We start from the raw sequence: 19931 nt of genomic DNA, 5'->3' as shown, positions 1-19931 counted from the left end.
AATTGAGATAAAATATGTGTTTCGTTTTAGAATTAGATGTAGAGTATTTCTATTTCCCACTCTTTTCCCACTGGGAAGCAGCATTACTTCTTTCCTACAAAGAAGCTGGATAACATCTGGCTGTTTTTCCAGATATCATGTGCAAGGTCTAAATTGACCTGATTTTCCAGGTAAATTCTCCCTTCATTTTCATATCTATTGATGTCAAAGATCTTTCGTGAACCAGACATTTTTTCTTTTTCTGTTTTGTTTTTATGCTCTCTGCTTATAATTCATACCTCTCCCTTGCAGCCACTTCTCTCCTAGTTAGGCCCTGAAGCCCCTTCCCGTAGCCCTTTTTGCCTTGTGCATGATACAGAATCACAATGGAATTAGCAACTTTGATTTTAAGATAGTTAAGGCTTCTTCCACATCCAAATTTTTTATTCCATTTTACGTGAGCTGGTTTTACTGCCAGGTCCATTCATTTATCAAGTCTGCTTTTCTGAAACTGAGAATATTCCTCTTTTTCACCTCTACCTTTCGTCACACAATTTATGATCAGCTACTCCAGGGTTATTATCTACAGTGAGGCCTCTGATGGCGTATTCCTGAATCATCAAAACACTTTACTTCTGGTGACAGTTTGAAAGAGGAATTCATTGAGTACCACATCCAAGAATGTCTGGCCCAAGCTACAAGTAGCATTTATTGCCCAAACTATTAGCTTGTAATATTAATATTACCTGGTGGATGGGTTTTTTGCTTGTTTGTTTGTTTTTCAGTTTCTGTGCCTTTTTCTTTGCTACCCATCCCACATACTTCCTATTCTCCACCTCTGTATTAGCATTTAATCTTTCCCTTGTTGAGCAAAACGAAGGCGAAATGGTACATGAATCTTTCCAAACTTTCTGTACTCATTTCTTCATATGAAGACAGCCTTATTAGCTGTGGCGATTTCCTTCCTTTCCTCACAGATGGTGTAATCTAGAAGGGGTACCCAGGGAAGTGATGAAGAACTTACCGACTGTTGTTTACTGAATTAATTTCCACGGGAAGTTACTCAGCTGAAAATGAAAGCACTTGTTTGCTTCACAGATAAAAAATATTCATACACCATGAATATTCGCAGTACGTAGGAATGCTTTCTTGTGAAACTAGAGCGGTTGCCCCTTGAGGTCAAAGCAGTGTGAAGGCCAGTTAGCACACTGGACTGATGCATGCTACAAATGAAAAGCTGATTTTTTAAAGCTCATAAACAGAGGTGAAAGTTGAGATAACGTAAAAATGTTTTCAGCTCAAGTAGCTTCCCAAAGTTACTGATGATTTTCAAGAGCCGTTTTACAGCTCATTCATTTGAACATGAAACAAATTTAATTCTTGAGATTCACCATTAGCTACTCCTAAAGGGTGAAATCTGCTCACCAATAAAAGTAGAATATGGAGAATTGGGAATTTTAAAAACTCTGTATGGTAAGAACTCACTTTCATTGCTCTTCAGTACAGTATCAAATAGAAGTTGTCTTGTGAATTACCTTTATCCTGCACAATCTATTTCCCACGTATTAGTTAACATTTCTAGAGTTATTTGCACCAGCTCTGAGAATCAGATAGACACTGCATATATATGAAAGTACATACACTTCCAGGCACGCGTGCTTTACTGTTGATCCAATGCACATACGTTCTCACAGACAAATATTCTGCTTTAGCAATCTTTCATGAAGCTAAACTGGGGCCAGCCATGAAAAGCCACAAAATCCCTCGATTAGCCATTAACTCCGCATTGCCACATACAGCCATTATTTCACCTACTTATTACTTCACCCCACCGCCCCTGCTGCCTGCCACTGTGATCCTTGCCTCTTGCCACATACACCTCTTGAGCAACGGCAGCATTTCGGTTTAGCCCACGTAAACCAGCCAGATATGCACATTTTCTAGCGATTAGGAATGTGCTGTTTCTGCTGGGTTAAGGACTCGTGTGTGGTGTAGATTTTTAGTTTCTCTCTAACACTTAAGCAGGTTGTGTTTGAGAAATAGTAGGGTATAGAATTTATTGCATTAAAAATAACATAGGGTAGTATTTATCATTTTGGGAAGTCAATTCAGTAAAGGTTGTACTGGTACTGAGGTCATGTATTGAGGAAGTATTTTATATTTTTCAGAATTTGTTATAAAATTGTATATGCAGTTGGAGCAGAAGGTGAAATGAAGGGGATAAGAATGTGCTGAATCTGGGAGCAAGGAGAAAGACAGGGTCAGATGGTTTGAATGACAACTGAAAGACTATTTCTTCGATATTTGTGTACATTTTGCTTTTAGTAGCCACTGTGGGAAGAATGGCTGCTACAGTAAATGAGATGGAGGAGTCAGTATCAGCTGAGTATACCTTGGTCATACGGGACAGGATTATCTAATGCTGCCTGTGGTATCTCGCTGGCAGGTGGCCGAGTAGCAAAGTGGAGGCTGTAAACAGAGACCTGATAAAATTACAGCTCAGTTCTGTACCTGCTGAAATCTGTGTTTCAAGAGTGACAGGCTTTCCAAAAATTCCCAGTGAATCACTTAAAGTAAAAACTGCTATTCCAAATGCAGCCCAAGAATTATCTATGTTGAATGAATTTTATGTTCATCGACCAGAAAATACAGCAATTTTTAGCCAGATGTGTCATCACTTTAATAATACATAAATTGTATTTAAATAACCACTAGAAGTAAGCCTCAGGAAAGGCACACGCACACCAAAAAAAAGCCAAAAACCCTCCTAGTGAGATGTATAAAAGTATATTGAGTCCCAGATCATGTGGACACGGCAAGGATAACTAGGTTGATTGGCAGCCGGGTCTGGGCACTCAAATTAGCTTGTCTATTAGCAAGTCTTCCATGGCAGAGGGCGATCCGTGGTCTCAGTGTTCTGTTTCTGAACTTGCTTGTGAGCATCTGTTCTGAGGCAATCGAGGTTTCAGTGTCCATCAACTCTGTCGGCTGGCAGAGAGCTGCGGGAAGCAGCACTACCACGCTGGGTGACCCTTCCAACCTCCTCCTCGCAGCATACATGCACTGGACCTGCAGAAAGCACAGCTCCAGCTCCTGTTACCTTTGCTCAAACTGCCTCTGGAGTGCCAGGCAAGGGTTATCTCGTGTGCGTGTCAATGACCTTAAAGCTAAAAGCTGCGTATTTTCTGGACCGTGGATGTAACTCTGGGAAATAATCCCATTGTGTGCCTGTGTGGAAGAGAGAGGGGGCCTATTGTCAAGTTACAGGCTTTTTCAGGGCTTTTCCAATGCTCCAGAAAAGTTGAGACAGATAAATAAAAACGCTAGGTAAGCTGAGTTTCGACCTATGGCCCCATGTACGACCACGGTGCCCGTTCACCCTCAGCACATGGTGAGGGGGCACAAAGGATCAGCCCGTGTGCCACAGGTACTGGTACGGGCAGCGCTGGGCTAGGGGAGCCGAAGGGCACACAGCTGCTCTGAGCCCATTCTGCGGTCAGCATAAACCCAACACGGGGCGGCAGGGAGGGAGCTGGGTGTCCCGGGGGTGGCCCAGGCTGGCTTCTGCCCGTTGGGAACAGCGGGGGGCTGTGAGGTACTGAGGGGCTGTGAGGTACCGGGGGCTGTGAGGTACCGGGGGCTGTGAGTTACTGAGGGGCTTTGAGGTACCGGGGGCTGTGAGGCACTGGGGACTGTGAGGAACTGATGGGCTGTGAGGTACTGGGGTCTGATGGCCGCGAAGCACCGGGCACACAGCTCAACGGCCCCAACGGGCGGGCGCGAGCCTCCACCCCCCGGCCGGCCAGCCCCGCGCCCCCTGATTGGCTGCCGGTGATGTCATCGCGTGGGCATACGGGCATTTCCCCCCTTCCCTTCCCTTCCCTCCCCTCCCCTCCGTGCCGGGGGGGCGCCGCGCACCTTTCCCCTCCCCGCAGGCGCGGCGCGGCCAATCGCGGCGCGGAGCGGCGCGCGCGCCGCGGCTCCGCCGGGGGCCCGCCGGCCCGGCCGGATTGGCAGGGGAAGCAGCCAATCGGGAGGAGGCACCCACCGCCCGGTTCCCGCCCACCCCGCGCAGCGGCGGTCGGGGCGAGGGAGGCGGCGGGGGAGTGGCAGCGCCGGGAGCCAATGGGCCGCAGGCAAGGCGGGGCGGGGAGGCTGCGGCGGCGGGGAGGGGCGGGGCGGGGGCGCCTCCTGACAGCCGCTTCCGTCCGGCCTGCCCAGGCCGTGAGGCCGGGCGAAGAAAGTGCGGAGAAAGGCAGGCGCCGCGCGCGCCGGCGCCGTGATGGACGAGAGCGGCGGCCAATAGCTGGCGAGACGGGTGCGAAATGCCCAATCGGGGGACGCTCCCCAGCGGGGCCGGCGGGTGAGCGGCTCGCGGCTCGCCCAATGGCGCCGAGGCTTTGCAGCGCGAGCTGAGCGGGCGCCCAATGACGGCGGGGGGAGGGCGGGAACGGGGCGAGCGACGTCGGCGGCAGCCAATAGCAGGCTCGGGACGGGCGCGGGGAGGGGGGCGGGAGCGCCGGGGGGGCGGCTCGGGGGGGGCCGTGACGTAGCGCGGGGGGGAGGGCGGGGCCGTCGGCGGCCGTCGGGACGGGGGCTCCCAACATGGCGGCGCTGCGGGCGGCGCTCCGGCTGCGCGAGCGGGCGGCGGCTGCGGCCGGCGGCGGCCGGCGCGGGGCGGGCCGCGCCTGAGGGCCTGCGCCTCACGGGCTGCGCCTCGCCGCCTGCCTCGGGGCCCCGCAGAGCACCGCGCGGGACGGGCCCTGCCCTGCCCTGCCTTGCCCTGCCCTGCCCTGCCCTGCCCTGCCGGGCCGCCGGCGCCGCTCCGCCGACAGGTACGGGGAGAGGGGCCCGGGCCGGCGGGGAGCGGCGGGGCGCCGCTGGGGGAGCAGGGCCCGGCCGCCGGGGGAGCTGCCCTGCCAGCCGGGCCCTCCTGCGCGGTGCGGGGGGGTCGGGGGAAAGCTGGGGGCAGGGCCCCTGGGGCCGGGCGGGGGGCTCGGCGCCGGGGGTGGGGGCAGCTCGGGGCCGGGGGAAGGGGGGAGCCGTCTGAGGGGCTGGGGGCGGCCGCCTGATGGGGAAGGCTGAGGGGCATGGTGCCCGGGGTGTGCTCCTGCCTTAGGGGTGCTGGCGGCATGGGAAGGCACACGTGTTTGGGGGTAGTGGTACGCGAAGGCTTGTACACCTGGGAGCGGTAGGCAGCTAATCCTGGACGTGTTGTGAGAACTGAAGGGATGAGCTGTGTGGCTTCTGGCCGGTAAGCCCGTGTCCGGCTTCCAGGCACGGTGGCAACAGGTTCCTACAAGGTTCTGAACTTGTTTTGTTTGGTGGCCGCTGCGGTTAGACGTAATGTACGAGACCTTCGTGTGTAATAGGAGATGGTATGTGGACAGAGAGGCATGCATGTGCTTAGCTGCGTGCAAGTTGGTTTGTCGGGCGCTCCTGTCGAGGGCTGAGAGAGATGGCTGGCTGTCACCGGCGGAGTGAGCCCTGCTTTGTGTGTGTTGGGGCAGGCCAGGGCAGCAAGCGACGCGGTCTGTGCCCCGGGAGCATGGCAGGAGCCATGGGCTGCTGGCCTACCTGTGGCGACATGGGAAGCCTGGATGTTTGTTGGTTGAGCCATGGAATACAAATTGGAAAACTTATGGCAGCTGCCATATCTTGTGGACACAATGGTGCTGTTTGGAGAAAAGGCCGTGCATGTGCTGGGAGGTATCTGTAGGCATGCATCCGTACTGGTGATGTCAGGCAGTGTAAGCTTCTGTCTGTAAGGGCATCAATGCTTTATTCTTGTGGGTAAATTGCCACAGTTTACTGTAGATTGAGGCTGTGAGGGAACTTGGCCGTATACTTAGAAGTAGGAATGAGCAGCGGGGGCATTGAAAGGTCTCTGTGGGTTGGGAAAGATGCGGGGGTAGGATGAGTTTGTGGGGATTGTGCCTGTACAGGGCGAAGCTTCCCGTAGGCTGTGCATCCACGTGTGTACCAGGGCAATGGTATTTGCGCAAAAGGGAAACTGGAATTTTCATAGTGCTGAGTTAGTGGGAACTACAGTCTGCGTGTAGAGAGGAGGCAGGCCTTTTGGCCGCGGATGTGGAAAGCTGAAATGGTGGGGGGGGGAGTGGCAGTGAGCTGGGGCTGAGCAGGTGGGAGGTGGTGGGCGTCCTGTGCTCCCTTTCGTGTGGGGAGAAGTTCCCAGTTGCGGCAGCCCATGGAAACTGGGAAAAAAAAGTGATTGAAGATGAGGCAACTTGTCACTGTTAGGAATACTGTCAGATTAAGGGAGTCTACCAAACTGTCCTGGGGTTCCTGTTAAAGGCTCTTTTTTTCTTCCCCCTCTATATTTTGTTCTATTTGTTCCAGTGAGTAAATTGGCCATTGAGCGTAAACTTTTGCTGAAACTAGTGCTTGTAATGGTCTTGACTGATCAGGAGCTAACTAAAAGCACTCTCTGATAAAGACAAGCCCCGTGCACTTGGGCTTAGGGGCTGGGATGTGTCTATGCCTGTGTATTAGATATACCTTTATATTAACGTGCGTGTGTGCATCTAGAAGGTATGAAGTCTTCTGTCCTGGACATATGGTTGTGTTTGACGGACGTTTGGTGCATAAAACACTTGAGGGCCAGAGATCTGTGAAAAAATGCTCTGCGTTGGAATGTAAGGCTGTTTGGCTCAGGTGGGAATGAGGAGAAATTGCATTTGTGTATCGTGTGTTCTGCAGGTTTGTGTTAGTATGTGCTTGTTTCCACAGCCCCTCATCTCCCGTTTGGCACAGATGTTTAGAGGATGTTGTCTTATGGGATATGTGGTTTAATTAAGGCACAGAACATCAATATGTGGGGATACTGAATTAATGTTGTGTGGAGCTGGCTGTATATAGCACGTGGCTTTTTTGTGAGGCTGACCGGAGGAGGCCTTGCATATTTGAAGGATGTGGTTGGGAGTCTTGGAGGAATTTCAGGCATTAGTAGGTCAGAGACACCTGTAGGGGCTGTGAAGGGCAAAACGGAAAGTGACAAGGAAAGAAGTAGGTATCTGACTTTTTTTTGGTGAGAAAAGTGGTTGGGCGCAGTGTGTAGAACCAATCTTCTATTGCAGTAGCTGTGAGGTGGTCAGTTAGAAAGGCCGAGAGCCACAGAAAGCGAAGAGTAGCCTCGCTCCCAGTAGTTACCCTGGGTAATGTAATGGCCTCCTCAGCTCCGGTGTGGAATTACCATCGGGTGGGTGCTTGTTTGTTCACATCCATTCTTCCAGAGGTGGTTGCTAGTGTGGGCTCCTGACTTCTCTTACTCAGCTTGAGACCCTGCCTTGCATAAATGTGAACCCGTCACAGTTGAAGTTAAAGCTTGTGAAGTTTGAGTGCTGAACACAGTCTTTTAAGATCCTGAATGAAAGAACTGCTCTTCTCAGAGGGGGCGACTGAGAGTGGTCAATATTTCTTACGTGTGTTGTCTTTTTTTACTGTCTTTCTCTTTTGTAATAATCCACTCAATATTGGATGTAAAATAAAAAAATAAATCAGTCTGGAGTATCTATATTATAATCATGAGTATCAGTCATTGAAGCAGGATGTTTCCTTTTTTTCCTCTCCCCCAAAAATCTGAAGACTGGAATCTGTTGTGTGGCAGCATCTCCTGGCTGATCGTTACAGTCGGGCTGCATAGATGCGGCACATAGGCCTATTGCTGTAGCTTAGTAAAAGAGAGCTCGTGTATTTGGGCAGCTCTGGAAGATAACGAGCTGCTGGTTTTTGCAGGCACGGTCTCCCCAGGTGCAAGGGAAAGCCTCACTAAAAGAATTGAAGTTCTAGGCTCCACGTGTGAGCCATGGGAAGCAAGTACCTAATAGGTCCTGCAGGCCTGTGTGCGTTTTTTTCTTTAATACCCATCCTTTCTGCCTGTCACCTTGTAGTGTTAGTACCAAGTATGCTCTGTTTTACTTTTTTCTTTATTTTTTTTATTCCTGCTACCTTGTCCAACAAGTTTTTCTCATATCTCTGGGTTCACTCCTGCCTCTCTTCACCTCTCTGTGAAGGTACATCCTCCAGATCTTTGGCCTTTTAGCAGCCCCAGAGCCTTGGTCTGAATGTCGGTCTTTTCACCAAATCAGAAGGAAGCAGTGGTGATTTCCTTGGAAAACTGTTGAAGTAAAAATTCTTGCAGCCCTGGCTCCTTCCATGCGTGTCACTTTTGTCATTCTGTGCTTCGCTTATTTATGCTTGGTCATCTGCAAGATTTGGCTTACAGATGTACGGGGTGTGAACTGTTGGTGCTTCTCCCTCACTGCCTAACTGCTGGTGGTGTGAAGGCAAGAGAAATGTTGTATGAAACTTCAGGAGGGCTCTGGTTTAGCCCTGGTCTTCAGCACATCTAGTATGCATGTAATCTTCAGGGAGCTCAGGTGCAATATCTGACATAATGTCATTGCAGATTCTAAATTAAAAAAAAGTATCAATGTCAAACTGTAAGAGTTTGGAAGAGAGAGATTGTGTGCGTGGACAATGAAAAACACGCCCTTGATGCAAGAACAAGGATGCTGAGTTTCCAAAAACATAATCCAAACCGTTTAACAGACAGCCTTGCAAACTCCTCGGCTATTTGGCCGATGTCTTTCAGGCTTGGGCAGATATCTAGCATGGGAGACTTCAAACTGGCTGAAACCTGGCAAATCTCTAAGACTGATCGCTTCTAGCGTGGGGAATTTCAACTCTGGCATGTAAATGTTGTAGCTGAGGAGCGTTTGGGACCTCGTGGGTCCTGTAGTGTGTTTGTGGGATTGGTGAGGCAGTGAGGTAGCGTACCTGCGGCAGTATCCTGTGCTGAAGCCAAACAAGTTCTGAGGAATTGATAAGGAGTGGCACTCACAAAGAAAACTGGTCTGAAAAGTTTTGCATGGGATGGCCATGCTGGGGACGACCTCTGGCTGTTCAGCTCACCTCAGCTTCTTGAGGCACTGCTGGCATTGTGAAACAGAAGGGCTGCAAGTCAGCATAGGGGCAGTCAGTCTTCTGGCTCTTGGGAACACTTACGCTGGGAGAGAAGGCACGCAGGTGCTTTTAGCGTAGGAATTAATAGAAGGGAACCCCCCAGTCTCGGCTGCTGCAGCCACTTGTACAATCTGAGGAAGTAATTCAGGCGCAGGTATTGTTCTGCTAGGACAAGTGTCACCCACTACCCTTTTTCCCCGTGCACCGTTAGTTTCTCATTAACATTACTTCAGTTCCTCATTTTATGGTGATACTACGTTACTGGCTTGTGGTGTAGGTTCTCAGCTTTTCTGGTGGGAAATGGTGTTTTCGTTGAGATTTCTTACATCTAAATAATACGACTAGGTGCTTAAATCTCTTCTCACGAGCACTAATAACAGGAATTCAGCTCGGGACAACAGCCAGTTCACTTAAGGGTGTTTCAGACCAGGCTACTGGGGAGCTCAAGATGGCTCTGTAGTGTGCGACATGATGACACGCGTGACAAGTCAATGACCACAGACTTCCGACTAAGTCACAGAAGAAAGCAGCAGTCTGTCCTGGTAGCTCTCGGGGCATTGGTGTGTGCTAACACAAAACAGCACCTTCGGTAACTCAGCGGCTTTGTGTGCACCCCGGTGCAGGAAGCTGACCTTTACCGAGCGCAGAGCAAACAGGGCTCTGCATTGTTAGCGTGTGAACTGATTGTTTTTATCAAGGAGCTAATGGATTAAGCTGATGAGGATTTGAGTAGAGGAGGTAACGTTTTATTGTAATTTTATGACCATTGTGTGCAATTCATGCCCTATTGCCGTGGCCCGTTCTCGCCAGCTCTCCTCTTGTTCTGTCAGAGCCAGGTATTGTGTTTGAGACTCAGCACCTCGCGTGTAAGAGCTTGGGTTGCAAAAGAGAAGTGGGTGACTGGAAAGAGAAATCTAAAATGATAGAACCGTTTCTAAAGAACTGAGACAAGGAAACTGAAACTCATGTACACTATGGTAATCCTTTAATACACTCAGAAAGTGTTCATTAGCTTATTCCCACACCAGTAGAACTCACTCCTATCTGGGCAGCTTTGCTGGCTGAGCTGACGGGCGAGAAGTACTGAGTGTTACTGAGCACGTGCTTCGTTTCCTACCACAAGCTGTAGCGGAGCCATTGATGTGGGCTATTGAATTGTGTTTTTGCTGTTATTTAAAAGGTATTACAGGAGATGTGAGTGATGCACGAAATGCCTTTTGTTTTTAATCAGAAGACTTTCCTAGATGTGTCCCACCATCTTTTGATACTCCTGACTACAAAGGGGTGGAAGCAAAAGCAGATGAATGCTGCAACACTCCTGCTGTGGTTACTCCAGGAAAAGAAATGCTCAAATCCCCATTGCAGCCCTTCTTTTTAGGGCTGAGGAGGGGGGTGTTGACAGCTGAAGCCTATGGGCTGAGTTATTGCTGCTTGAAGCTCTCTTAGATGATCAAGCAGCGAGCTGTAACTGAAGGTGACCTGTAGGGTGGAACCAAGTTACATAGACCCAGTGTCCACAGTTGTATGTGTAGTTCTTGGGGTTTTATTCCAGACGAGCTGTTCTCGGGTTCTGTGAACTGAGTATACCCCAAACCCTGCTGGGTACTAGGTGTTCTCCAGGCGTTTTGGTTTAGGTTAATCTGAGAGGTGTCCAGTCTTGTGTTTAGAAATCGCTTTGAGATGCAAACCAAAGCACAGTAAGTGGGGTGACTCAGATTTCCTTGAAAGTCTGCTACTGATCCAAACTAAAACGCTGGTGTGGATATACTGCTTGAGGCAGCTTGGAGCGTTGCGGAGGGTGTCGAGGTACACACGGGGCTGGATCCTGCATTCTCCTGCCTCCAAAGTGCTGCTGTGTGGCCTGTGGAAATTGCCCCCTGCTCTCCACATAAGGTTTTTGTTTTTCTTCAGTGGTACCTGAGTCGTGGTTCCCAAGTGATTGTCCCCGGTTCTGCAGTTTTGTGTTAAAATGACTGCTATTACAGCTGCAGTAAATTCTGAAAAGCGGCTCTTTCATGGTTTTACTTCAGTTAATCAAGAATGAAACTAGTAGCCGTGTGAGCAACGGGTTTATGAAGCCTGGCTTCCTGTGGCTTGCTGTCTTGTGGTTGGATTTATTTATTTTTTTAAGTATAATATTGCAAGCAAGCCCTGAAAGTATTTCTGTGTGTTCGGGGCACTTGTACGATACCTGTGCATGGAAGGATGTTACCGGTATTAAAGCTGAACTCTGCAGCACTTGGCCTCAAGAGGCACCAGTTTGGATGGGCTGTCTCTCCTTGATCCAACTATTTATTTCTGCAAAGCTTGTACAACATGATTATTTCTTGAAGTATTTACCCTGGTGTTAACTTAGGAATTGTGGCCAGTTTCAGCAGACTGCTGGGGGGTGAGGGAGGAAAACCAACACTTGGCTTTCTGTGGGTGTATTTTATTGATATTTCCATTAATGGTCGCTCTTGTTTTGTTGCCTTTTTATGTTTGACACTGATTTGAATTTCTTTTAGAAGAGATAAAATATTTTTGTTTTTTGCTCCCAGTGTTCCAGGCAACCTGTCTAGAGGTAGGAAATGATACTTCCAATGGCAATTCCTCTTAATGGCAGCTGAAAATCTTTCCTCTGTAAGACAGATTAAATTCCTGAGAGTCTCTGACATGCTAATCACACCAAATGTGAGGCTGGTAATACCCACGGCACATCCAGTAGCTTTGGACCATGATTCTGGGTCCTGAATGAGGGTTTTGAAGACAAATGGTGTGTTGATGCCTAGAGTACAGCTGGGTTAGATTTTGAGGATGGTGGATTAGGATTTGGAGGGAGAGTGAATTTTTGTTTGTGATTACTCTCGTGACCCTGAAAAGCTGCTGAAACTTCGTAATATGCTTTGAAACTTTGCAGCTGAGAAGTACTGTGCTCAGGCTTGAGTGGACTGTAGACTGAGTTCTGTCTGCAGTATATAAAAGCTGAAGAAATTGTTCTTTTCGCTTCTATTTTAAGGTGTCTATACTCAAAGCACTGAAGAATAGTAGTAAAGGACTTGTTCTATTTGTTCTAATTCCCCCAAAGGAATCTGTCTTCCTAGTGAGAAGGTGCTCTGCCTGCTTGTTCATGCACCAGCCCCTGCTTCAGCTATGGTACTGCTGGGATCGAAGCGCATCTCGCTCGGGGTGTTCTGAGTCAGAACTGAAGCGTCACCCCCGAGGAACTTATTAATAGCGCCTAATTACAGATAGGGTTGACAGGCATCCGTGGGAAGTTTATCCAGCACTGGTGGGACCAGTACCCTGGGTGTACTGACCTGGCTCCTCAGGTGTGCTGCTTACCCATTTGCCTGCTTATCATGTTTTCTGTGTCTTCACCTCTTTTCCAGGAGACACGAGGCAAGAGACTTCTTGTCTCACTTTGTTTCCTCTGAAAAGATGTCTATTTCATGTGCTTGTTTAGAGCGTGTTTTTTATTAAAAGCCCCCAAACCACTGTTGTGTTACTGATGATACTAAAATACACACACTGCTTGGTGTGGATTTGTCGCTTCCAGTTGTTTCCCCTAGTCTGCCGGATGAGTTTATTGGAGTCGTCGGAGGTCTGGGCTGGGGCTGATGATGCTCTGAGGGGCACTTGTTCTGAAGTAGTGTGTGGTTGTGCATAAAACTTCAAGTAGTAGCATTCCTGTAAACGCAAAATGCAAATGATCTTGTGAAAGTAATGGCTAGAGCTAATACTGTTGGTTTTTTGTTTTTTTTTTTTTTGGTGAAACTTACTTGGTAAATCCTCTGCAAGCGCACCGTAATTGAATTGCTGTTTAAAAGATGACCCAGGGGTTCATAGGCGCTGTCATGAAAAAGATGCTTTAATAGGAGCAATTGCTTGTTTTGTGAGAGGTTTTCCAGCCAACCTTCCTTTGGATTCTGGGCGCCCTTACACTGTAAAGAAACTGGAAGCAGTGTAAGTGGCTTTCTTTGAATAGTTGGTTGTGGGACCAAGGAAAAGACAAGCACGCTACTACCTTTGTGGGTGGCTGCACAGGAATGAGACTGTTTCACAGCACTTGCTAGAGTCAAAAAGCTGTGCAGTCTCCTCTGCAGGCAAATCTGAGAGCTTGTCAGTTTTTGATAAATGGTGAAAGTTACAGTTTTGCATTTTTCTGTATTTTACAACCAAAGTAACGATTTGACTTGCATGTGATGTGGGAAAAAACAAGCAAACAGGACTCTGCCACAGTGATGGTGATGTCTTGCATCCTACCTTTATCTCATAGTGAAACAATAGAATTTACTTCACGTCTGTTATCTCTTTGGTATGCCTTATGCTAAACCACATCTGTGCTTTTCTATGTGAGTTTTTTTTTCTTTAGCTTTATATGAGTAAAAAAAACCAAAACACTAGAAACTCCAGGCCGGAGAAGAACGACTCTGAAATATGTAATGATCTCAAAATAGTAGCTGTTGTTAACCATAACAGCTCACTGTGTGGTGTTGACTACCGTTACGGTATTGTTTTAGTCTCAAGAAAAAAGGAATGCTGTCAGTTTAGAATCTCCTGACTTTTGCAGGGGAGGGGGCAGTGGTAGAGATTGTCAGAACAACTTCTTTAACAGGCAGTGAAACGGGGCTCAACCTACGGAGTCAGAGGGGAAGGAATACAGTTCCGGTGTAGGTTCAGATTCTTGAAATGAGCTTGTGTGCTGTTGTTGCCCATGACATGGTCACAAAATGTCACTGGGAGAACTGTTCTGAAACTGTATTTTTGAAACCCTTTGTTAATTTATTCTTGGAAAATATTGTCCTTGAAAAATACCTTATTCTCAGATGTTTTTGATGACTTTGTTATTTTCAGCCTAAAAAGCTTTCTGTATTTCTGCATCTGTGCAGAAGCCAAGTAGGGCTCCATCTAGGAGAAGAACTAGTCACTTGAAGTGATCTTCTTTCACTGTTGCTTTGCCATTTTGGTCAGGGTTATCAGAGCTAAATTTGTTGGGTATTAACAAAAGAATGGGGTGTCAATTCCATAACTGATGTCACTTTTTTTTAGAAAGGTTTGTCCAGATGTGAAACCTGGCAATTTGTCAGTTCCACAAAGAACATGAAGCTAACGTGGAAGACATCTTAATGTACCTTACCGTATTGTCCCTTCCTCCATAGGGCTTGTTTGCTTGTTTATTGATGGTCTGGTTAAAACAGAAGCTCTTGCACACAAAGCAGGCATGCCAGACCTGTCGTGGGTTGTCATATTTCTGCTTGAAGCCTCTCCAAAGTAAGTAATGGCCCTCAAATGCTCTGTTGGAATCTCCGTCATCCTTTTCTGTTACTTTTTAGTTGTCGTCTTCAGCTGTCACTGGTAGTACCAGAACCAGTGACCCTGGCCTACCTGTGGGCAAGCTGCCTTCTGCAGGGTTGTTGTGCTCCCGCGTCAGAACTGTTGATTCTTTCTGCTCAGTGTTTATCCTCTCCTTTCCTTGGGTCAAAGTCCGATACTGCTGCTGAAGGAGAGAAACTAATGTGGAACAGGAGAGGAATTCAAAAGTAATACTCTTTCTTAGTGCGTAAGAAAACCGAAATACTTTCTAAAGAACTGAGATAAATGTGCTGAGAAATAGGCTAGTCCATAGACTATCTGGGGAGGCAGAGTTCATCCAAGTGTTCTTCCTTATTACCTTAGTGCTGGGCTGTGCGTTCTGATAGTTTCTGTTCATCATGTGAGAGATTTTTATCAGCAGCCTTTTATTACTAAGTTCTGCTGGCTGCCCCAGTCCTACCAGGGTGGTTGGCCTTGTGGATGGAGGTACCAAAACTCCTTGATACTGGCAGGGGTAAAAATCAGCAAATGCAAGTTGACCACTGACTTCTGTGCTGCTGGGGGATAGGGAGGAGCTGCTTTGCGTTTAGTTTTCATTCTCTCTCCTTGTTTTTGTTGATGTGGTTTCTTTGAGTTCACTTTCTCCTGTTGTGTTCCTTCCTGAGACGGGACTGGGGAGGGGGAAGAATCTTCAGTCTATGGGGCTTTTTTTCCCTGCGCTTTGTTGAAAGCTTTCTCCCCTGGAATAGTATTTATTAAAAAACAAACAAAAAAAACAACAACAACAACACGGCAAACTACAAACTTGGAAGTCGTACAGATAGAGGAAAACTTAATGCATGGCATGTTTTTGGTATGGATTTGAGGTGTCATGGAACTGGTAGGCTCGCATCTTGGTCCAAGGAAGCAAAGATTCCTTGAAGGTCTTTAGGAGACAGAAAAGACATACTTGGATCCGACTGCAGTGATTAGAGAAGAGAAGGAAAATTAGGCTGGGCTAAAATGATCTCGTGTCATTTTTCCATTGAGAAGGGAAAAGGGATCAAGATTGTTTGGTTTCACTGCCAAAGTGTAGTGCCTTCAAACCCTTACGGACAGGACAGAAGTAAACCCAGCACAGCTGAAGAAGCAGCTAGCACATAATTCAGTCAAAGCTGCTTTTTTTCTTTCTGAATTTCTAGTCTGCAAGTCTAATGCTACCTCGGTGGCAGTGCTGGGCACTAGACACATCCGCTTCCTTTGTCAGCCAGGCACTGTTGTCACTTCTTTGCAGCTGTTTAAAAACAATGGATGTAACATCTTGGAAGCTGCCTTGCTTAATGTACACAATCTAGCTTTGTTTTTGTCTCTTCGTTGGGAGTTCATTCTCTGCCCAAACAGCATTTTGTTACGTGCTGCCTAGCTGGTGAGCATCTGGTATTCTTAGCTAAAGGTCCTTAGATTTATTTTTTTTCACTGCTTTTTAGTGCTAATCCAGTGCAGAAAAACGGCGTTCTCTTAGGCCTCTACATGTGCTCGGCATTTGCTACTGAAATATACCTGCAGTCCTGACTTTGCTTAAGGGAGAGGCTCTCACGGAATTACCTAACGAAGTCAGTGATGCTGTAGTTCTGCCGTCTTCTGCCCCGACCACGTGCTCCTCTTCCTCCTCATGCTGATACTTGGCTTTGTCTCTGCTCATGGTGAGTGAGACTTAGGTGATGTGTGCATGTTGCTTGGCTATCGCTGAGCTTAATTTTGTTTCGGGTTAGCTTCTGGAACCGCATGAGGATATGAGAGCAGCTGCTAATGCACAGGTTGGAGTAGAAGAGGACAGGCGGTGGGAGGTGGGTTTATAGCACTATCAGTTCAGCCTAGGCAGATTGTTGCAAGACTGCACCTTGAGATGTTTCCAAGGAGTTTCTCTTAAGATATATTTACTGACACAGGTTGTTAAGGCTCATGGTTTGGATACCCGATGACGGACTTGCCAGTGGAAGTCCTAAATTTACTTGGAATGTTACTCCTGATGCTTTCTTTGCAGGTAGTTGGAGTTTTGTCACATGGCTCTGAACTTCCTCTAATAAATGACTCAGGATAGAAACAATGTCAGGTTACATGATCAGAGATCTTAAATTTTATTTAAATGAGAAAAATGTAAAGAGAAGACAATACTGGAAATATGTAAACTGACAGTGTTAGCAGTGTCACCAGCTGTACTGTCATACTAAAGTAAAGGAACATGCAATTAAATATTGATGTTAAAACCTCTATTATGACTAAATTATGAATGCCGTCTCTCTTGGATTTTCCCCAAATGCATAGGCTGCTACGGGTGATGATATGACTCCATTCACCGTGGTCATTCCAGTTTAATTAAATATCAACACTTGCTGACAAGAAGATCTTTATTCTGTAGGCACATGAGAATACAGCAGAAAGCAAAGCTTTACATAGCAAAGGTCACGGTGAGGAGTTTGTCAGAAGGTTCCTGAGGGAGCCAAGAGGTTTTTCTTTGTCTCTTGTCATGTTTGCAGATTTCCTTGGGGATAAGAGAATTGCCTCTGCTCATCCACTGTTGGTATTGTTCACTGCTTAATGTGGAGCTAGAGCTGCTTATCTGGTCCCTGTTTTGAGCACCAGTTTTGGGGAATTTAAGAGAGACTTTTGAGTGAAACGTGGGTCATGTTTTCACTGGTATCAACTATGGTTTGCAGGTATGGAAGGAAGTCAAGTCATCTGAAAAGATGTAAGCAATCTGAACTTGAGATACTTTTTTTCAGACGTCCATAGTGAAACACGTAGGTTTTCTTGACCACTTGCTGTTCATTGCAACTCCTTCTGCTCTTTGCTTTCTCTGCTACCAGTTTCTGTTATAAATTTTCAGTGGAGTTAGGAATATCAGGTTTTCCTTTTTATATCCTCTGTTGTTATTGCCTTGTTGCTAGACACCTTGAAAATTAATCAGAAACTCTGTTGCTTGATGGCTGTGTTCAACTTGTTGAGACCAGCTTATTTTTATGCCCTGAATCCTTACATTTGGGCTTTGGAACATCTGAAGTCTGCAAATTGTTGAAGCTTGGAGACCTCGATTTTTTCTTGTTCGCTGTTTCAAGTATCCTTGCTATGTTATATAATAAAACTTGCTTTTTCATGCACTAAAAACATTTAGTGCTTTGCTTGGGTAGCATTATCAAGTACTAGTTTATGTCAACCTGTAGCAAAACGTTTCTGGGCCCTTGAAAACAGGGGCTGGAAGTAGCCAGTGTGGATTTACCGAGGGTAAAATGTGCTTGACCAGCTGCCCGCCTTCTGTGGTGAAATGACTAGATCTCTGGTTGAGGGGAGAGCCGTGCATGTCACTTTGACTGTTGCAAGGCTTTTTTTACACGGTGTCCCACAGCATACTCCTATTTATAGTCTGGATGGGAGGATGAGAAGACAAGTGAAGAACTGGCTGAAGAGTCAGGCTCCAAGGGTATCAGTTGATCGTTTGTACTCTGCCTGGACACCAGCTACAAGCAGTTCCTCAGGGGTCTGCTGTGACCTACTCAGTTTCACATCTTTGTCAGTGACCTGGAGGAGGAGATGGGATGTACCTTCAACAGGTTTGTGGCAGACACCGAACAAGGTGCCTCAGAGGCAGGGTGGCCATCCAGAGGTGGTACTCAGAAAGGAGCGGGCCTGCAGGAATCTATGAAATTCAGCAAGGACACGTTCCAAGTCCTGCTTCTAGGGTCAGAAATCCAGTCAGGCAGGGATGAAAACCAACAGTTTTATTCCCCTTTAAATGGCATTTGTTCCACATGTTCCCAGACTGCATCTTTAATATTATGCCCGGTTTTGGTCCTCTAGGGTGGTAACAAACTTCTGGTATCTACAGGGATGGATACCAAGCGGATGCAGCCAGTCTCTTTACTGAGAAGCACAGTGGGAAAGCAAGAGACTGGGTCATAAACTGGAATGGGAGGGTGTATGCTGAAAAGTTTTTGGCATGTATTTCCGGTGCTTCTAAATAAAATAACTTGGACAAGATCAGCTACTCCTGTTGACAAATGTCTGATCTTAATCATTAGTTGCTTGAAATCTGTACCTATTGGGTAAGCATTGAATAAGCAAGGTACATTCATTGAATAACATAATTTTATCTAAGAGTGAAAGAAAAAATATTCTTTAAGTTGAAAAAATTGTTGTAGAACTTTATAGTGGCCGATGTATCTTTTTGCTCACTTGCCTTCACCCATTATTCTGAACCTTGAAGTAAAGCTAAGCAATATGTGGAACACTTCTTCTTTGAAGTTGTTGGTTTGGGGAAGAAAGATGCTGAAAAAGCAAATGACGACGGTTTCGCTGAGACTGGTCCAGTTCCCTCTTTGCCAGGTCTTTGAAAAGAAACATCCTAGATCCTACACACGGGCATCTTGAAAATGGAAAGCTTTAGCCAGATCCACGCTACCAAAAATGTATACTGGTGTATATATCTAGGCAGGGTGGGCTTAATTCTGATAGCCCTGCTCGTGAGTTTGTGAGGAAAGCAACTTTGCTTCTTTCTTATTGGCAAGGTAATTTTGGTGAATAGTTGCGTGTCTTTCTGCTTTGGCTTTTACAGAAATCCATAGTAGCTAGTGACAGGATTCTTTGGTGTGGTTTCTGTAGTTGAGATTAAGTTTGAACCCCAACTTTTAGCCCTTTTCTTTTGAGTCCAGGATCTGTATATACTTTTGTAAATGATTGCATTAATGTTCCAGGCTTTTTCATCCTCTTTCCTCTTAAACATGCACACACAAGCATGTGCAGGCTCTCGCACTCTCACAGTGTGTTCCTGGATTACAAATGACTTTCCATACACCTATTTGAGGGTGGTGCAGATTATGATTTTTTTTTGACAGGTATTGGCCATTAAATGGTTTAGTTTAAATCTCCTGATACATTTTATCTCTAACAAATGAAAGGCATTCATGTCTGAGGTAATACAGCAGAAGATTACGAGTAGGAACTTCTTGACTGACTTCACTGCTTCCAGTGGTTTGTGTGTTTTCTTGGTTCCCCTCAAGAAGTTGCTATTAAGCAGCTCTTGAGCTATGGATTTGATTGAATAATGTGTTGTCCAGGAAAGAAATTGGTCAATTCTTCCATCTTACTACTTTCAGATTCAGAGGCTCTTCCGGTTTATTCACCCCCTAATATACAAGGAAGAGTCTCTAAAGTGAATCCTTATCAGAAGGACAAAGATCTGGAAGAAATTTGCCTTTTGCACTGCGTTCAAGGTAAGACTTTCAAAATTGTCCATGATCAGATGGCAAAAAGCATGAATACCAAGGCTTGCAAAATGGATCTACTTCTCATTTGTCAGTTTTCTTGCATATTATACTTTTCCTGCAGAATATTACGAATAGTTAAGTATTAAATACCACATGATTTTGTGGACATTCATTATGATCAGGTGCACAAAAGCTAGCTGTGTCTGTGTTCTCTAACTCAAACAGTTAAGCAAGTTGGTACATGTAACTAGTGTTTGCTATGCAAAGCTGGCTTTTGGTAGTACAGGTGTTCATACTTCTAAAACCGATATACTAATTTGCATGATATGAAATGGAATGTCTTACTAAAGTGTGCATGTAAGCAACCATCTTTGGTTTAGTGGAAGGTCCTGCGCTGAGCTTGTTGGCATTTCTCTTTAATGCAATTATAGC

General features: G+C 46.5%; 1 protein-coding gene across 10 annotated transcripts in view; it reads left to right on the top strand.

Moving 5' to 3' along the window:
• Positions 1–4151: 4151 nt before the first annotated feature.
• The window catches only part of PPM1B (protein phosphatase, Mg2+/Mn2+ dependent 1B), a 58178-nt gene continuing 42398 nt past the window's right edge, over positions 4152–19931 (top strand). For 6 of the 10 annotated variants that reach the window (XM_035556078.2, XM_035556025.2, XM_035556070.2 and 3 more), the window contains exons 1-2: positions 4670–4814; positions 19389–19505. The gene's annotated coding sequence lies outside the window, so the exon portion shown is untranslated. Of the gene's footprint in view, positions 4343–4547; positions 4815–19388; positions 19506–19931 lie in introns of those variants that run through there. The other 4 variants (XM_050710051.1, XM_050710050.1, XM_035556062.2 and 1 more) reach the window with 4 other exon arrangements.

Source organism: Cygnus atratus, chromosome 3 (assembly GCF_013377495.2).
Source record: "Cygnus atratus isolate AKBS03 ecotype Queensland, Australia chromosome 3, CAtr_DNAZoo_HiC_assembly, whole genome shotgun sequence".
NCBI classification, from domain to species: Eukaryota; Metazoa; Chordata; class Aves; order Anseriformes; family Anatidae; genus Cygnus; species Cygnus atratus.
The sequence above is the reverse complement of the archived record's forward strand: the minus strand, read 5'-3'. Positions and strand labels throughout refer to the sequence as shown.